Source organism: Rhincodon typus, chromosome 18 (genome assembly GCF_021869965.1).
Source record: "Rhincodon typus isolate 14 chromosome 18, sRhiTyp1.1, whole genome shotgun sequence".
Taxonomy (NCBI): domain Eukaryota; kingdom Metazoa; phylum Chordata; class Chondrichthyes; order Orectolobiformes; family Rhincodontidae; genus Rhincodon; species Rhincodon typus.
The window spans coordinates 32905064-32924109 of NC_063349.1; positions in this window are offsets into that span (position 1 = coordinate 32905064).

Genomic DNA, 19046 nt, shown 5'->3' on the forward strand with positions numbered 1-19046 from the left:
AGAAATCATGTTTGATAAACCTGCTAGAGTTTGTGAGAATGTAAGTCGTAGAACAGATTGGGCAGGGCTAGTGTGGATGTGTATTTATAAAGAACTTTTGACAAATGCTCCCATTAGAAGCATAGGATTATTAAAATTATCAACATAATATTGGAGGTAAAATACTGGCGTGGATTGAGAATTGATTAGCAGTCAGGAAACAGGGTAGGAATAAATGGATGTTTTATGGAGTGGAATGCAGTGACTAGTGAGTTACAATAGGAATCAGTGCCTAGGTCCTCAGTACTAACAAAATGTATCAACAATTTGAATGAGGGAATCAAATGTAATATATACAAGTTTGCTGACGACACCTAACTAGGCAGGATTGTGAGCAAGTGAGGATGATGTAAAGAAGCCTTAAGGTGAGTTAGACAAATCAAATGAATGGGAAGTTATATTTAGATAAGAATGAAGTTTTGGAAAAGTAGCCCTTGAGAAACCTCAAGAGGAACCCTCAAAAATACATTTTAAGGCCTTCTTCCAAGGCTCCAGTTTGGTGGCTTGTGCACTTCCTGTTCTCTATGTGTTTGTACTTGCTGCCTGCCTTGTTGTCTCATTTGAGGCTGGCATTGACCTGCATTCTTTGAATATGTGGTGGGGATGGTACAAGGTCAGGTAAATGTGTTTCAAAATCTTATTGTGTTGATTCTAGCCTGGTAGCTCATACTAGCTGAATCAGGCAAACCAATGCTGATATAAAGGCTTGAAACAAATCTCTGTCCCTTTTTTGCATGTGCATGAAGACTAATAGCTACACAGATGTGGGCACTGCACAGTAACCTTTTTCTGTACTTTGCCAAAATGACTGCCAGCAAGTACACACTCATCGAGAACAGGAAGCATACTGTATTGTGGGCTGAAAAGCAGAGCTCACAATATCCTGCATTTGTTGCTGAAAGGCTCCATACAGGGAGAGAGGCAGCCTGTAACTGGAGGATTGACACCTTACCATTGCCCTCCATTCTATTATTGGTGGAAAGGGGTGATTTTGGTCTGATAAATACCCTCATGAATGGATTTTCCTGGATGCAATGGGGCTTGAGTGGAGGATTTGCCCACTGCCCCTGTGTATTTTGAACACTGCTGAAAAAACCTCAATAATTTTAAAAATTAATCTTCTTTACCATATTCTTAAATATTGTCTATCCTCCTGTTGACAGCTGTTTAGGATGATATGCTTGAAACAGAGTTGCATTATGTCAATAGTTTAGCTTGCAGCTTCGCTAATGTATGGGCATACACTCTTGTGTTACGAATCTTTTGGGAGAAAGATAAAAAGAATCTGTTAAATATAATAATAGGTCAGAAGATCTCCTAATGTAAATTTCAGTTGATGCCCTGATATAACTAACAGCAAATAACACTCGCGCCAGCATCTTTGGAGTATGAATTTATGACAGCATTCAGAAATTGACATGGCAAATGTTATACGGAATCTACATAAGCATTAATCAAATCTTGATTTACATAAAATACATTATTATTATTGTGCAATTGTCAGCCTGCTCGCAGCATCGCGCTGGCCTGCTTTATCTTCCTAGCGTGTAACATGTACATTTAGTGAACTTGTACAGTTACATTTCTGTAGTGTTTTATCAGCTCACTAGATGGTGATAGCTTGGGAAACGATTAAATCACTCAGGAAGAGTGCTCAGATTACCTCAAACTTCTGAATTTTCTTGAAACAATTCTCAGATACTAACACCTGCAACTCTCAGTTAGTTGTTCATATTTCATATTTTAATCTGAGAACCTGAAGCATGGATTAAAAAGCTGACTTGATTTCACTACCAATGTATCTGATTTTTACTTCTGGAGTGAGAAATGGATGCTGGGACTGCTTCTGGGAACAAGGGGTGGGAATGGAAATGCACAAAAGCCCTGATTTTTTGTGGGAATGAGCTGCTAATTAGCTACAGGTTGGGTGTAGCAGCCAATTACCAGACATGGAGTGGGAAAGGAGGCAGACTAATAAGAGAGGGGATCCGATTTAAACCCACCATGGCAGCCATTACTGCAGCTGCTGCTTCAATGTTTTCTTTGTACTGTTCAAGCTGGAACAGGAAAAGCCCAGCACCCCAGGCAGTCTGGAGGTCCTCTTCAGGCCATGAGGGAGAGAAAGGTGGTCCTGTACCTGGAAGCTGGCAGGAGGAGGCCACCTCACAGACCTGAATGGAGGCCATTAACACTGTGAACAGAGAGGATGTGGTCTGCAAACCCTGGATTCAATGCAGGAAAAGGATCATTGAATGTATTCATTCTGGCAAAGTGAATGAACCTTCAGGATTGGCTTCTGGGCATTCAATCTCTAGAATTTACACCAGCTGAGGAGACTGGGGGTGCAAGTTGCTCTGATCTCAGGAGGGCTGTGTGTCTAGGGCACTCACTGATCCCTCAGCAAGGCCTGGAGTCATGGTAGTGTTGAGTATCTGCCAACATTGATGCATGTAGCTTGCTATGCATAGGAGTCACTGGCATTGGCCACAGATGTCAGCAGTACCTTTTATTTTCTTGGTTAAGTTTGCAGAAGAAACATGCATATAATACCTATGAGATGAATAGAGGGGAGAATGAGTTCTCTACCTTCATGTAATCAGGACCATGGAGATGCCAACATTGCTGATGAAGAGCACATTGGGGAAGGTGAGATGGGCAACCTGTCGAAGATGGTGAATTCAGATTGCAAGGCGTTCATTAAGGGCAGAGTTAACATTTCGGTTAGAATGGTCAGAAAGTTCTGCAGAAGGGTCACTAGACTTGAACCATTAACTCTGCTTTGTCTCCACAGATGTTGCCAGACCTGCTGAATTTTTTCAGCATTTCTGATTTTGTTTCTGATAGTAATGAGCACATTTAGTTTTAATCTTCTCAACGGAAACATTTGGGCTTTTGCATTTTACATTATAACTGTGACTGCTGGCTACAAGAAAATAAACAACTGAAGGATTCCCAACTGGTCAACTTCATGTTGGAGTTGGCACAACTGAAGACTGAGCTCAAATTCTTTGAACCCACTTCACTCATTCAAAGTCTAATTATTGAATAAATCTCACAAGGTATCAACAGAATTAATTCATTTTCTATTCCACATCAAATCCCTTAACAACTATTTTATATTTCAAGTGCTGGTGCTTCACTTTCAAGATGCAGACTGAAAACAGTAGGGGAGTTTTGGTTCAATAGCTTATTCATGAACCTCTACTAAAAATGTATTGAAAAACATTTGGAGCACAAATTCTTCTACAAATTGAAAACTCTATTAGAATGCCAAGCAATCCATATTTGGCCATTATATACTATGAGTATTTATCTTTGTACAATAAACATGACTAGATCTTTGGTGTTTTATAGCCTGGGTTTTTGCTTCCGAGGCAATACCCTGAATTAAGTTTCCCAGATCTTTGGAGCAGTGAGGCAGATCTGTTTGCCACAATGAGTAAATAGGCTATGAATAATTAAGTTACTTTTAAATTAGTCAGAATAACCATTAAACACCATATTCAACTACTTACGCCCTTGGAGCTTACCATTTTTCCATCACCCATCTCTCTCTGTCACCCTCTCTTACATTGCAACCTTTATCTTTTATCCTTTCATCTATTCTTCATCTCTCTTCTTCCCTATTGTACAACTCTGTGTTAGCTCCTTCTTCACCTACTGTTGCTGCCCTCTGTCTATCTTGATGATCTTCACTTCTCTCTTGTCTACTTCTTCATCTCTACTTGCTCTTCTTGCTCACTTTCCCTCTATACTCACATAGGTAATTTCCTCTCCTTCATCTTTTGTTTCTTGTGTGTGTTATTCTTCTAATATATCTTTACTTTCACTTCAATTCCGACTCTTCATCCCTTAATTTCTACCACATCTGACAAAGCTGTACCAAGAGAGAGATAGTTGTTTCACTCCTGCTCAGAGACATGAGGGGCTGCCTTTCTTATTCATTTTATTACTCTGTTTATTAATAAGTTATTTGAAAGTGTATACTTCTAAATAGTCACCTCATACAAATATAGCTCCAATGGGAGAATGATGGTTTATTTCAGAGCCAGAAGAAATTGTATCAATAAGAAAGGTTTGAAGAAAGAAATGTTTGCATTTGTATAGCACTTTTCACAACATCAACATGTCCAAAATATATTTTAAGTGCTTTTGAAGTTGAGCCAATTAAATAATTTTGAAGTTTTAATATAAAAAATGTGGTAGGCAGTGCCTCAAAATCAAGAGATTCTGAGATGGTTGATTAGTCCAATTTGTAGACAGGAGAGGCAGGCTGTTACAGTTGAGTTTGTCCATGAGAGTTCCAAACTTCATTTTGATGAGTGAAAGATGCCTGTGCATGATTTTCTTTAATGCAGGGTGGTAGCTGCACAATGACTACCATCAGCAGAGTGAGCCTTGGTCCAATGGCCAGGGGTTCTAAAACAAGGGATGCCAGGCCCTACCAGGAAACAGTCTGTGCATGAACATACACAGGTGGTAGCTAGAACAAACAACAATGTGATGATGATGATCAGAGAAACTGATTTAATGATGTAGATTAAGAGATAAATAATAACTTGTGCACTAAAGGTACATGCTTCCATGAGATGGAATCCTTTACATTCACCTGAGAATTGAACATTTCATCTAAATGATGCCACTCTGACAGCACAGCACTCTATCAGCACTGCAATGAATGCCAACCTTGAATTTTGTCTTCATGTGACTGCAATTGGATTTGATGCTATTCTGACAAGAGGTGAGAACGATAGCAGTGAGTCACAACTGACACAACGATGTTTTTAGAGTTGATTGAAATTGGAAAGCTTACCAAATTCAGCTCATAGTTCATAAGTTAAAGACTTCACTCTTTTGGAAATATAAGTGACAAGTGGGATATCATTAACTTGTAACATTCCAAGTCTGAGAAGTTCTCACAAATGTTATTGTCATGTACATCACACTGCTTTTAGCTTCCTGGACAACTCGTGCAATCTTTTGTACCATCTCCTCGAATAGTGTCTGTTGAAATGTGATGGCAAAAAGGTTATCAGCATACAGTTTTCTTATTACTATTTAAGCTGAAGACAATGTAGGGTTCTGAGGAAGGGTCACCAGACCTGAAACATTAACTCTGTTTTTTCCATCACAGATGCTGCCAGACCTGCTGATCTTTTCCAGCAACTTTGTTTTTGTTACTGATTTACTTAACCTAACTAGGAACTTACAGTCATTACTCTTCCTCACTCTGACTGTTCCCAATGGTATGGCTGTCATTTCACCTCCCTGTGAGTCTTTGGAGGCATTTGAAAACAAAAATGAGAATTTTAAAATTGAGGCAATCCTTAACTGGGCGTTAAAATAGATCAGTGAACATAGGGGTACTGAGTAAACTTGACTTGGTGCAATTTAAAGCAATGACACAATAGTGACTATACACCAAAGTAAATTGTTTTATGTAAAGTGAGATATGATATGTTGCTTAGAAATGTTTACTTTTCTAGAATTCATTGTCAATTTGTATTAACTTTTGTCTTTTTTTAGAGTCCATTTAGCCAATAAATTTGTTAATTGTCATTGTCAACTTGACTTTTTAAGTATACAGATAGCTGAATTATAACACATTCTGCAAGTGCACTGCATTATTATGATGATGTTGTGCTAAATGTCCATATTAGTGCCTAATCTGTAAATACTTTATACATTATTATGTGCCAATTATATTTTGGTAAATCTACAATTTCTTGACTGAGGATTTGAAATAGTAAAATGAGACAACATGAAAAATGGAAGTGATTAAAATCAAAATGCATAGGAATTAGTCCTGTGACCACACAAAATTGGGAAGAAAATGATAGCAAATGAAAAGAGAAAAAGAATTGCACCAATAAATTATAATGTCGGAGAGGCAGAAAGAGATGCTCAATGTCAAAACATTCTAAATTATTAATTGTAATCAGCTAGAGCTTTGAAATTAATCCACAAAGAAGTGGTTATTCCATACAAATTGAAGAATAAACAAACCAAAGCCATCTTTTGTTTGAAAGCTTTTGGATTTGGTCCTGAATGAGGTTTTGATGTATTTGCTCCAGAATAAGGTGCAGTAGTTTCAGTCAAGCTCAGGTTGATCATTGCGATCCTTCAAACTACTACTAGCACAAAGTTAATCCTTTTATAATGGATTGCTGGAAAGGACAGCATTTATTGTGCATTTTTAATTGCTCTCAGAAGGTAGAGTGGTGTCTGGCTCTCTAAAAGAAAGAAGCCTGCCCTAAGGAGTTGCTAGCCAATCAAAGGAATGACAGAACGTCAGGCTGTGTATGCCATTGGGTGTGAAGGCCCTGCTGGGACTGCAGCTAGCTGAGAGGATGATGACAGTTCACTGGGTTCAGTAAGGCAGACCCTCCCCCATACAGGTTGGGGTGTTTGGTGAGAGCAAGGGGGTGATGTGTCGCAGGGGCTGCCATTGCAAACAGGGTCCTCAATTAGGTGGATCTGCTCACTTCCCAGCCCTCCATGCACACTGATACTGAGCCTATAGGGAAGGCACTGAGCATCAACTGTGTCCTGGAGACCCTCTACCTTAGGTATAATGTTCATGGTGGTAGGAATAGAGTTAAGTAGCTCAATTGACGTCTGGGAGGGGGGGGGGGGGAAAGAGCCATCCTGTGCTGTCCTCACAGCTGGCATAATGCCATGCTGGCAGAAGACATTGTACACCCCAGTCCTTGCCTTCTCTTACCAATTTCAGGGTCTCCTCCTCTCAGGGTCACACTTTGTAATGAAGTTCATAGAATTCCTACAGTGTGGAAATGGCCTTTTGGCCCAATGAGTCCACACTGACCCTCAGAGCATCCCATCCAGACACCTCCCCCTCTAACCCACTAATCTACACATCCCTGAATGCTGTGGCAATTTAACATGGCCAATCCACCTAGCCTGCACATCTTTGGACTGTGGGAGGAAACCAGAGGACCCAGAGGAAACCCATGCAGACACAGGGAGAACGTGCAAACTCCACACAGACACTTGCTCAAGGGTGGGATAAAACTGGGGTTCCTAGTGCTGTGAGGCAGCAGTGCTAACCACTGAGCCACGGTGTGTGCAGGAGCTCTGATCTACTTGCTGATATATTCTTTTGGCTGGGGAAATGTACATGAGAAAATGGAACTAAATCAAAAAAAGGATTTTTTAAAGGGTTATTTTTGTTATTTAATTTGCGGATGATTCAAAATGCTTATTTTGATTAAAGATAAGGAAAAAGCAAGAGGTAGAGCTGGATGAACACAGCAGGCCAAACAGCATCAGAGGAGCAGGAAAGCTGATGTTTCAGGTCTGGACCCTTCTTCAGAATTGGGGGTGGGGAAGGAGATTCTGAAATAAATAGAGAGAGATGGAGGCGGATGGAAGATGAATAAAGGAGCAGATAGGTGGAGAGGAGACAGACAGGTCAAGGAGGTGGGGATGGAGCCAGTAAAGGTGAGTGTAGGTGGGGAGTTAGGGTGGGGGTTGGTCAGGACAGGTCAAGGAGGCGGGGATGAGGCTGGTAGGTAGGATATGTGGGTGGGGCTTGAGTTGTGAGGAGGGGATAGGCGGGAGAAAGGAACGACAGGTTAGGAAGGCGGGGACGAGGTGGGCTGGTTTTGGGATGCGGTCGGGGGCGGGGAGATTTTGAAGCTTGTGAAATCCACATTGATACCATTGGACTGCAGGGTTCCTAAGCGGAATATGAGTTGCTGTTCCTGCAACCTTCGGGTGGCATCTTTGTGGCACTGGCAGAGGCCCAGGATGGACATGTCGTCCAAGGATTGGGAGGGGGAGTTGAAATGGTTCATGACTGGGAGGTGCGGTCATTTGTAATGAACCAAGCGTAGGTGTTCTACAAAGCGGTCCCCAAGCCTCTGCTTGGTTTCCCTGATGTAGAGGAGGCCACATCGGGAACAGCGGATACAGTATACCACAAATAGTGGATGTGCAGGTGAACATCTGTTTGATGTGGAAGGTTTTCTTGGGGTCTGGGATGGGGGTGCGGTTGCAGGGATAAGTGCTGGGGGTGGTGGGACTGGTGGGGAGTGTGGAGCGGATAAGGTAGTCATGGAGAGAGTGGTCCCTCCAGAAAGCAGATAAGGGTGGGGAGGGAAAAATGTCTTTGGTAGTGGGGTTGGATTGCAGATGGCGGAAGTGCCGGAGGATGATGCGTTGGATCCGGAGGTTGGTGGGATGGCACGTGAGGACGAGGGGGATTCTGTTTTTGTTGTTATTGCAGGGAGGGAGTGTGAGGGATGAGTTGCGGGAAACGTGAGAGATGCGATTGAGGGCGTTTTCGACCGCTGTGGAGGGGAAGTTGCAGTCCTTGAAAAACGAGGACATCTGGGATGTCTGGGAGTGGAATGCCTCATCTCGGGAACAGATGCGGCAGAGGTGAAGGAATTGGGAATAGGGCATTTTTGCAGGAAGATGGGTGGGAGGAGGTGTATTCTAGGTAGCTGTGGGAGTCTGTAGGCTTGAAATGGATATCAGTTTCCAGGTGGTTGCCAGAGATGGAAACAGAGAGGTCCAGGAAGGAGAGAGAGGGATCGGAGATGGTCCAGGTGAACTTAAGGTTGGGGTGGAAGGTGTTAGTGAAGTGGATGAACTGTTCGAGCTCCTCGTGAGATCACAAGGCGGTGCCGATACAGTCATCGATATAACAGAGGAAGACGTGGGGGATAGGGCCAGTGTAGCTTCGGAAGAGGGATGGTTCCACATATCCTACAAAGAGGCAGGCACAGTTTGGGCCCATGCGGGTACCCATGGCCACTCCCTTAGTCTGTAGGAAGTGGGAGGAATTGAAGGAGAAGTTGTTAAGGGTGAGGATGAGTTCAGCTAAGCGGACAAGGGTGTCAGTGGAGGGGGACTGGTCAGGCCTGCAGGACAGGAAGAAGCTGAGGCAAGTGTATAGGGCCTAGACTTCCATGGTGAAGATGACGTGTTGGGGACCAGGGAATCGGAAGTTTTAGAGGAGGTGGAGGGCGTGGGTGGTATCACAGACATAAGTGGGGAGTTCCTGGACTGGGGGGAGAAAATGGAGTTGAGATAAGCGGAGATAAGTTCGGTGGGGCAGGAGCAGGCAGAGACAATGGATCGACCAGGGCAGTCAGGTTTGTGGATTTTGGGAAGGAGATAGAAATGGGCGGTGCGGGATTGGGGAACGATGAGGTTGGAGGCTGTGGATGGGAGGTCACCTGAAGTGATGAGGTTGTGGATTGTCTGGGAGATGATGGTTTGGTGGTCAGGGGTGGAGTCATGATCAAGGGGCGGTAGGAGCAGGTGTTGGAGAGCTGGCGTCTGGCCTCGGCGATGTAGAGATCAGTGTGCCATACTACAACTGTGCCTCCCTTGTCCGCAGATTTTGTAGTGAGGTTGGCGTTGGAGCGGAGGGAGCGGAGGGCTGCACGTTCCATGGGGAAGAGGTTGGAGTGGGTGTGGGGGTGGAGAGGTTGAGGCTATTGATGTCTCGACAGCAGTTGGAGATGAAGAGGTCGAAGGAGGGTAGGAGGCCTTGGGGTGGTGTCCAGGAGAAGGGGGTGTGTTGGAGGTGGGAGAAAGGGTCAGTAGAGGGAGGGTTAGGCTCACGATTAAAGAAGTAAGCACGGAGGTAGACGCGGCGGAAAAACTGTTCAACGTCCAAGCGTGAGTGGTATTCGTTGATGTTTGGGTGGAGGGGGATAAAGGTGAGTCCTTATTTTGATTAATTGTTTTTCACACTGTTTGGTTTCTGGTTAAATCCACTAGGTGGCAGTATAGTAATACAGAATGAAGTTTATCTGTGGGCTGTTATTAAGAATGAAATCTTGATGATCGAAGGGTGACAAGTGATTCCTCATAGACTATGTGTAATATATTCAACCATCCACATTTCTTATTGACCAAGATGTAGTAAAAAAGATAAAAGGCATTTTAAATATGCGTATGCGCAAAGCATACATAGCTTCCTTCAATTGTATCAGAGATGTAGAGGATATTAGCAACGCTCTACTTATTCCACATCCTTAGTTGCCTTGGAGCCTCTGCAATTCCTGAGATGGTAGAAGTCTTACAAAGGAGCTAGATACTAAATTCCAAGATATCGACCCAACAATGATGAAGGAATGGTAGCTTATCTTTAAATGCGATGGTGTGTGACTGAGAGCGGAACTCAGAGGTGATGGTATCCTCTTAGAATGAGCACTATTGTTCTGCTCAGTGGCAGGACCTTCAGGACTGAGAGGTGATGTTGCTTCATGAGGATTGATTGCTGACATTGTGTTTGGCAAATTGCCACTCAGCAGGAGTGCTTGAACAGCTCAGAAATTGGTGAATAGGTCGAAGCGTGGGTGGTGCTGTACTCCTGGTCAGAAGATGTCTGTGTTTTAAGGTCACACAGCAGGTGTGTTTGTGTGTGTGTGTGTCGTGTGTCAAAATACCTGGGTGCTAGTTCGCAAAATGATGGGCATCCGTCTCATTGGTAAAATGAACATAGATCATGCAAGCAGCCTGAGATTCTACAGTGATGCAGCTTTTGCTTTGACATACCACTTGTTCAGTAGTGGAGGGAAGGGAAAATCTTTAACATGCTTCCATGCTTTAACAACACAGTTTAGAAACAAGGGCAAAAAGAACTAACAAAACTTATCTGATATAAGACTAGTTTTCATGATACCTCAGACCATAGAAATAGGTACAGATTTTGGTTACATTAAAAATAAAACTTGTAGAACAAAGGGGAAAAAAAAACACTGAAAACCTTCCCACTGGATTAGTATCTAAAACTGTGGCTTCAGTTAAATGCACGACTACACACAATGTAGGTACAGGCCAAAGTTGTAATATGGTGCAAGAATGGAATCAAATGCATTCCTGGAGAGATCAGATGCTTTACAATGAGATGAAAAGCCTGGACGACTGAAGTGACTTGTCCAGCCCTTGGAAACTACATTGTGTGGTTCTGTTTGGGGTCAGAGCACTCTCAGGTTGCACTTAATCCAGTCCACAGGAGAGGGTAGTGCAGCACTGGGGGTGTCAAATCAAGAGGGAAGGCAGGGAGTGAAGTGTCTGACACCTTTCTGACCGTGTGCAAATCAATGAGCCTGAAGATGGCCTTCCAAACCACAGCTCAATCGAGAGGCCAGTTCAGGAGCATTTAAAGGTCTCATCCTGCTCCTGTTGACATTGTGTCATTGGTGGAGAGGTCTCTCTGTTGTGTGGGGACAGTGCACGGTAAAGAATGGAAGACTACCTGCTGGCTGAAAGGGATGTGAGTGGGAAGCTGTCCTGATGGGGCACCCTTTGGTCCATGGCAGATATTCCTTCTGACAAAGGCCATCCCAATAGAAACACCCAATCTCTGCCCTTATGAATGATCCCCTCCATCCCATCATTGCAAATTGACTGATTGGCCCTGGTGAGCCAGACTCCTCTCAGCTTGTTCCTGCAGCCTGCTCTTTGTTGCTGGTCCTGGTTAAGGGCACGTCCCAACCTTTGACCATCACTCGCAGTGGTGGGGGCTGAAGATCTGCCAGCCCTCTGAGTGGTTGCCAGGTTTTCGAAGGTAGGATTTCTGCTCTTAAAGCAATCAGAGCCCTGATGCCTGACAGTTAATTGACTGATCAGCAAAGAGTCACCTTGGAGTTCCCAGAAACAGGGATTGCAAGGTTGCCTCCCCACCCCCATTTTATACCCTGTGCTCTGGACAATTTGTCTTGATCTAAGTTCAGCCCCAGTCTTGGGTTAGCAGCTCACAGATACACAAGTAGTCTCAGGACAAAAATGTGAAAGTGTTCACATTGGGCCTGTGAACCAGATTATATTATCTGTATGTCTTCTTGTCATTTAAAATAACACAGTAGAACAATTATATAAAATCTAACACTGCTATTAGTCATTACTGGTATATTGTCAGTATTCCCATTACTATTACTATTGTATAATTAGTCTAAGTATTAATGCTTGTTATTATAAAATGTATAGGTGTGTAAATCATGAGTAGAGTTTTTAATGCTGGACTAACAAACCTCTGTTGCGATGATAACTGCGGGGAAAAATCTCCAACATACTGTTGATATGATATTCATTTGAACATGGAAATGTGGGAACCTGGTCTCCCTAAGGCATACTTTTAAAAAATGGGTTCTCATGTCCTGTCTTATTGTCTTTCTTTGCTAAGTACTCCTAGAAGCACATCCCAGCTATATTCTGAGAAAAAGGAAGGAAAAGAACATCTTGCCCACTGCATTACTGTACTGATACTGAAGTGGGTTGGAGATTTCCCACTATCTGGCGTCACAATGGCTTAACAATTGGGCTGTGGTCAGAATTTAGTGCCCTTCTGTTAAATCCTGTGAATTTTAACTGTGACAGCCCTCTAATAATTTTTGAACTCCTAATTTCCAATAAATGAAGAAAATATTCAAGGAGCACAGTTAGACTATTTATATGAATGGACTTCACAAATCCACAAAGGCCATCAGCTGTCTACTTGCAAGAAAGAATTGATCAGCGTAATAATCACAACCAATCTGTACTTTCTGAGATTCTAGCTGATACTTTTTTTTGAAACACTTGTTAATTTGCAGATACTAGCGGATTCAAGCTGATTTTTGTTTCCTTTTCCTTCAGCAAGTTTCTGAGGCATGCCACAGCAGGTAATGTACAGTGGTAAAGCTTCATTTTGACTCATTTATAGAATATTAATAACATAATAATGTGGGGTCTTTGTACCATTCAATGGGTGTTAACATCGATGCTATTAGACAAGGCAATCACATATGGGAGTACTGCAAGCAAGATTGAATCAAATTCCTTAGTGGCTGTATAAATTTGGTGGTATGTGTTAGCAGCTAAATGTTAGCAAAGCTGAAGCTATTCAATTTGTCTCCATCTCACATTTATATCCCAGCAATCACCTTGACATGAGTGCATTATAGAATTATATCAATTGTTGTGTTTTATTTCCACAGGGATGGTATGGTGGCATGGTGGCTCAGTGGTTAGTGCTGCTGCCTCACAGTGCCAGGGACCCAGGTTCAATTCCAGCCTCAGGTGACTGTTTGTGTGTAATTTACACATTCTCCCCATGCCTGTGCTGGTTTTCTCCCACAGTCCAAAGATGTACAGGCTGGTGGATTGGCCATGATAAATTGCCCATAGTACTCAGGGATAGATGGGTTTTGGGGGGTGGGTCTGGATGAGATGCTCTGAGAGTTGGTGTGGGCTTGTTGGGCCAAAGGGCCTGTTTCCACACTGTAGGGATTTGATAATGATGAGAACCTTGACCCCAAAATATCTTCCCTGCCCCACACCCAATTAATGATTGAAATTGCTTTTACCCTCTTCTGAAAAATAGCCCAGTACTCAATTCTCCATTGCGTTTCAAAACAAATCAATGCCTTCATTAACATTAGCTGTGTTTTCTCTAATTTTCCAACAGCTGGCCTCCTCACTGCACCCTCAAGAATGCCGCGACTCCAAATTTATCTTGATAAAAAGCCCAAGGCCACCTGCAATAAGCTTCCATGCCTAAGTTAAATTGAACACATACCCTTTTTCAATTCTCACCATGATTTTCATCTATTAATATTAATATTAATATTCTCATCTATGCAGCTCATGTCGTCTTCACTCCCGTGGCCTACTCATCAATCACCACTTCCTTAGTAATATCTCTGGTGATCATATTTTCTGCCACCATATGCCTTTGCTTCCTTATTACATCAAATTATTTAGAGGGTTAAGTTATGTAGATAGGTTCCAGAAACTTGTCTTCTTTTCCCTTGTGACCAGGTAATTTTGGGATTATCTGACTGAGGTGTTTAAAATGCTGAAAGGATTGTATGAGAGATCCAATAGATATAGAGAAGCCATTTTCTATTGCTGAGGAATCAAGAATAATGAAAGCTATAGTAATGGGACTATCTTCCTAAAAGGCTATGATTGTTGAACCAATGAAGCTTAGCAGCTAAGGCCAATAGACTTTGTAAGCTCAGGGTATCAAGTGCTAGTTTGAGAAATGGAGTTGAGGTGCAGATCAGCCATGATATAATTGAATGGCTGAGCAACTTGAAATGGTTGAACAGTCTAGTCTTGTTCTTGTTTCTATATTCCTAAATAGGCGGGAAGCAGTTAGTTTGCTAGATGGCCGGTTTCTGATATGCAATTCCCACAGTGGCTGAGGTTACCATGAAGGATTCTCCTTCTCAACCTCTCCCCTCACCTGAGGCATGGTGATCCACCGGTTAAATCACCCCCAGTTGTCCCTATGGTCTGGTAAGTCTATGGCAACTTCACTTTTCTGTCCAGAAGTGTTGCAACACTGGATTTTTCTTATCTTGTTCATAGTGTGAAATACATCCGTATTTCCAAGTATATGGGTTTCTAACCAATTCCTAACCAATTATTTTTATTAGTTGTTTCAAATGGAACTGACTGTGATTTGTTTTGAGGCTGCAATGGAAACTGGTCTGAGGGAATTGATGAAAATTAAGGATGAATGCTTCAGTAAAGACTTTGGAAATAAGTGCCTCAAGTAATACATGATTTTTAGTAAAGTTTGATCCTCCATTGATCATAAAGTTTGAGCATAGCACGAGTCTGATTATCATAAAAGAGAATGGGGAAAAAGTAATGCAAATCATGCAAGATTTAGCTACTTGTAATCAAAATTTAATGAAACGATAGGCAACTTGCATCTTCTTAAACTAAAAGTTTGTATAATTTCATATCATTATGTAACATAATGGTTTTCATTTATATGGTTCCATATTTCTCACTCCAAAGAAAAAAGAAAATACTACATTTGTGTAGCACCTTTCATTATCACTGGTTGTGTTGTAATATAGGAAACACAGCAACTAATTTGCGCATAGAAATTTCCCACAAACCGAAAAAAGATTTTTTTTGTAAAGTGGATTAAGTGATAAATATTGCCTTGGAGACAGGGATGAATTCCTTACTGTTATCCAGAAAGTTTAAGGTTCTTGCGAAGGTTTGTAGCTCGTGTTGTGGATGAGGTTGTTGGCTTGCTCACTGAGCTGGCTGGTTATCGTACAGACATTTTGTCACCAGGCTAGGCAACATCATCAGTGCGGCCTCCGATGAAGTGATGTTGTTTTACTCCACTTGGTATTTATATGATCTGGTCTGTTACATTGGGTTGTGTCATTTCCAGTTCAGTTCTGCATGGGTTTGTGTATGGGGTCTAATTCCACATGTTTGTTGATTGCATTACGAGTTGAAAACCAGGCCTCTAGGAATTCCCATTCATCGTTTAAAATAACACAGTTGGCTCAAGACAAGCATGTTAATTCCAAATGGAGTAGAACAACATTGCTCCATCAGAGATCGCACTGATGATGTTACTGAGCATGGTGACAAAACGTTTGTATGATAACCAGCCAGCTTGTTGAGCAAGCCAACAACCTTATTCAGAAAGTGTCAAAGTGATCCTTTCCACTCAGGTGAATGGAAAAGCAGGAGGTCAGAGTAACATGTCATCTGAAGGATTCTCCTTTGACTGTGTAGCATTTCTTCAGTGTTAGCCTAAAAAGTTGTGCTCAAGTCCTGGAGTAGTACTTGAACCCACAACCTTCTGTTTCAGCAGTGAGTGTGTTGATAATTGATCCACAGCTGACACAAGAGGTGCATGAATAGAACATATTAAAAGTTATATGCCTTTGTACTTCAAAGACTCATAGAAAAGTTACTGCTGAAGAGTCCAATAAGCCCATCATCTTTGTGCCAACTCAATAAACTAGTCACTCATTTTACTTTTACTTCCCAGAATTTGGTGTAGATCCAGGTTCCTATTAAATGTGTTGAAAGATTTTGCTGCAACCACCAAATTGGGCAGTGAATTCTACCCACCACCCCTTGGGTGAAAAGGCTTTCTGTCATGACCCCTCTAATGCCTTTACTGATCATTTAAGTATGTGTGCTCCTGGTAATTGACTTCTCTGCTAGGGAAAATAGGTCTTCCCTGTCCATTCTACCCAAGCCTCTCATTATTTTGTATGTGTCAATTAAATCACCCCTCAGCCTCCTCTGTTCTAAGAGAAACAACATAAGCCTATCCAATCTTTGCTCGGAGCTGCAATTTCAAACACTGGTATCATTCTTTTCAATCTCCTCTGATACTCTCATGTTATTTTTCTTCCTGTTTTAGTTTCTAATCACACATTTAATGTCAACCTTTTCCCATTATTAATTCCTATGTCCCCAGTTATACTGGATTTGTTTATGTAAGCTCATCAAAAGCTGAGCCATCTCTCCTCTATTCCCTAAAAAAACGCTCTACAGAATCATAAAGTTGTGGTTACAACACAGAAGGAGACCAGTCAGCGCAATATGGTCAATATAGGAGCAATTCATCTCGTGCTAATCCCTTGCCTTTGTTCTTTAGCACTGCAACACATTTCTCTTCAGATGCTTATGATCTTTTTCGCTCCCTTTTGTCGCTCAGTCACTAAAATGCCTAGTACACAAAATAATGGTTTAACTAATTTGAAAAATATAATCAAAATTGTAATTACATTTATTCATCAAATTATATTTTGTGTCTTTTAATGCCTTGACTAAAGATGTACTTAATCTCTGAAAAATAGTGTGGTTTTGAAATTTCCAAGTAGTTCAAAAGGAAGGAGTAAGAGTAGTGATAGGAGTGATGGTGTGACAAGGAAGACAAAATTAAGACAGTGGTTTTAGTACATGATTGAAAGAAAGGATACAAGGACTGTACACCTGTAATGTAGATAACCAAAGAGTTATGTAGGATTTGCAACTCCAGCAAATAAGACAGCTGATGTGGGCTGAACATGTTCAAGAAAACTATATGTATGGTATAATATGTTCTCCAGAATGGGAACAGTCTGCTAAAAGAGAATGGAAGTTTTTTTTAATAAACATTAACCTGAATGTAGAGCCAGATAGTGCAACTTTGCTACTCACAGCTCCACATTAAAACCATGTAATACTGCCATCCACCATCCACTCCTCCTGATTGTCACTGTCCTTTTCTCTTAGTCATCACCCTCCCTCCTGATTAGTCGCTCAAAAAATAGCTATCTCAGGGTTGCTGTTGATATCACAGCATCTTAAAATTCAGCTGATCCTCTTCAGCTGATGAAATAACTGGGTATCCCCAAAACTTTTTTTGTGGTTCACTAATGTAATTGATGCTGGAACTCCTCGGCTAAATACTTAGTAGCCCTTGGGTATTCTAGTGCCCAGCTTGTGCTTGTCAGTTGATGCAAACCAATTTCTAGACCAACATTTCATTATTTTAAATGTATCATTCTGAATATGCCAATTAGACCTTCAATTCAATACTATGCTTATTGAAATTCAAAACAAAAAATAACAAGTTATCGTTTTAAAATGCTCGTTTCAAGAATTACATTTTGTTACTGTATTTTCTATTTGTTTCTACTTCGTGAGGATTCCTGCATTGGTTAGTATAACAGTTTTATGACTATTTACCTTAATTCTATTCTGATCCTACTTTATCTTCAACATTATCTCTTGCTTTTGATTGCTGGAATATTCTGTCACATAGTGTGTTCCTTTGTGCATGTTTCCTGCTTTCTTAATGCACTCATGAGAATAATGTTTGACAAATGCCTGGGGCACAAACAAATAATTCATAAATATTGCATGTGCATTGATGTCCAATAAGTCTACCACATCTAAAAGTGGGGCCTGATATTTTTTTCAAGACCCCACGCTGATAATGTGCGGGGATGTGTGGAGCAGGTAGTTAGTCTGAAGATTCTTTGGTGACAAGAATTCGTTAAAAAATAAACCAGCATTTTAAAAATGTACGATTATTGCTGTGGTACCATGAATAGTGGCAGTGCTCCCCCAATCCATAACATCCCATTGCACTACACCTCCTGTTGCCACTCTACGCTCTCTTGGAACTTAACTTTGCTATGTATGGTGAAGCAAGCCTGATATTCACTTTACCTGTGAATACGTAAAAGACAATTTGTCCAATTGATATTAATGAGGTCCATACGCTAATTTCAGGCTGATTTCAAAGGTTGGATTTTCTTGTCCCAAAAATGTTGTAAATGAAGCTGATTAACTAAGGCCACGGGACTGGAAATTTGAATTTTCCCGAGCCCCACGCAAACTTCGCTAAAGGCGGAAAAAGGTTTGAGTTCAGCAGGGGTTAAGACTCTGCAGCCATCTTAACATCGGTCATAGGAAAGATCCTGAAATATTTTATTGAGTTGATTAGAGAGGACATTTTTATAAAAAATCTGAATGCAAATAGGCATTGTATATATAGTTTTGTGAAAGGGAAATCATATTTGATTAACTTATTGGAGAGTTTTCTGAGGAAGTTACAAAAACTGTGGTTAAAGGGGAACCTATTAATGTGTTGAATGTAGAATGTAGCCACCCGACAGGGTGTGGTGTCAAAAGTTGCTATCCAAAGTAAGATTTAATGGCGGGGTGCCATTGGTGGTGGTAACATTATGGAAGACACAGAAGATGAGTTCGCTAACAAGATGGGTCATTTTTCAGACTGGCAAGATGTGATGAGTGGATGTCCACAGAGACTGGTGCTGGAGCATCAACTATTTATGATCTGCATTAATAGTTTGGATGAAGGGCTTGAATGTCCAGTTGCTAAAATTGCTGATGACGCAAAGTAAGTTGTGAGGAGGACATAAGGGGTCTGAAGGGGGATACAGATAGGTTATGCAGGGAGACATTTAGCAGATGGAGTCTAATATATGAAAATGTGAGCCTCTCCACATTGGCAGTAGGAATCAAGAAGCAGCATGTTATTTAGATGGAGAGTGATTGCAGAGCTCTAAAGTATACAGGAATCTGCATGGCCTGGTAAATGAATCATATGAAGTTCATTTGTAGCTGCAGTGAGTGATTGAGAAAGACAAATGGAATGTTGCCATTTATTGTAAGGAGAATGACCTACAAATGTAGGTATGTTTTGTAACAGTTGTATACGGTGTTAGTGTTAGTGTTAGAGAGTACTGTGTATA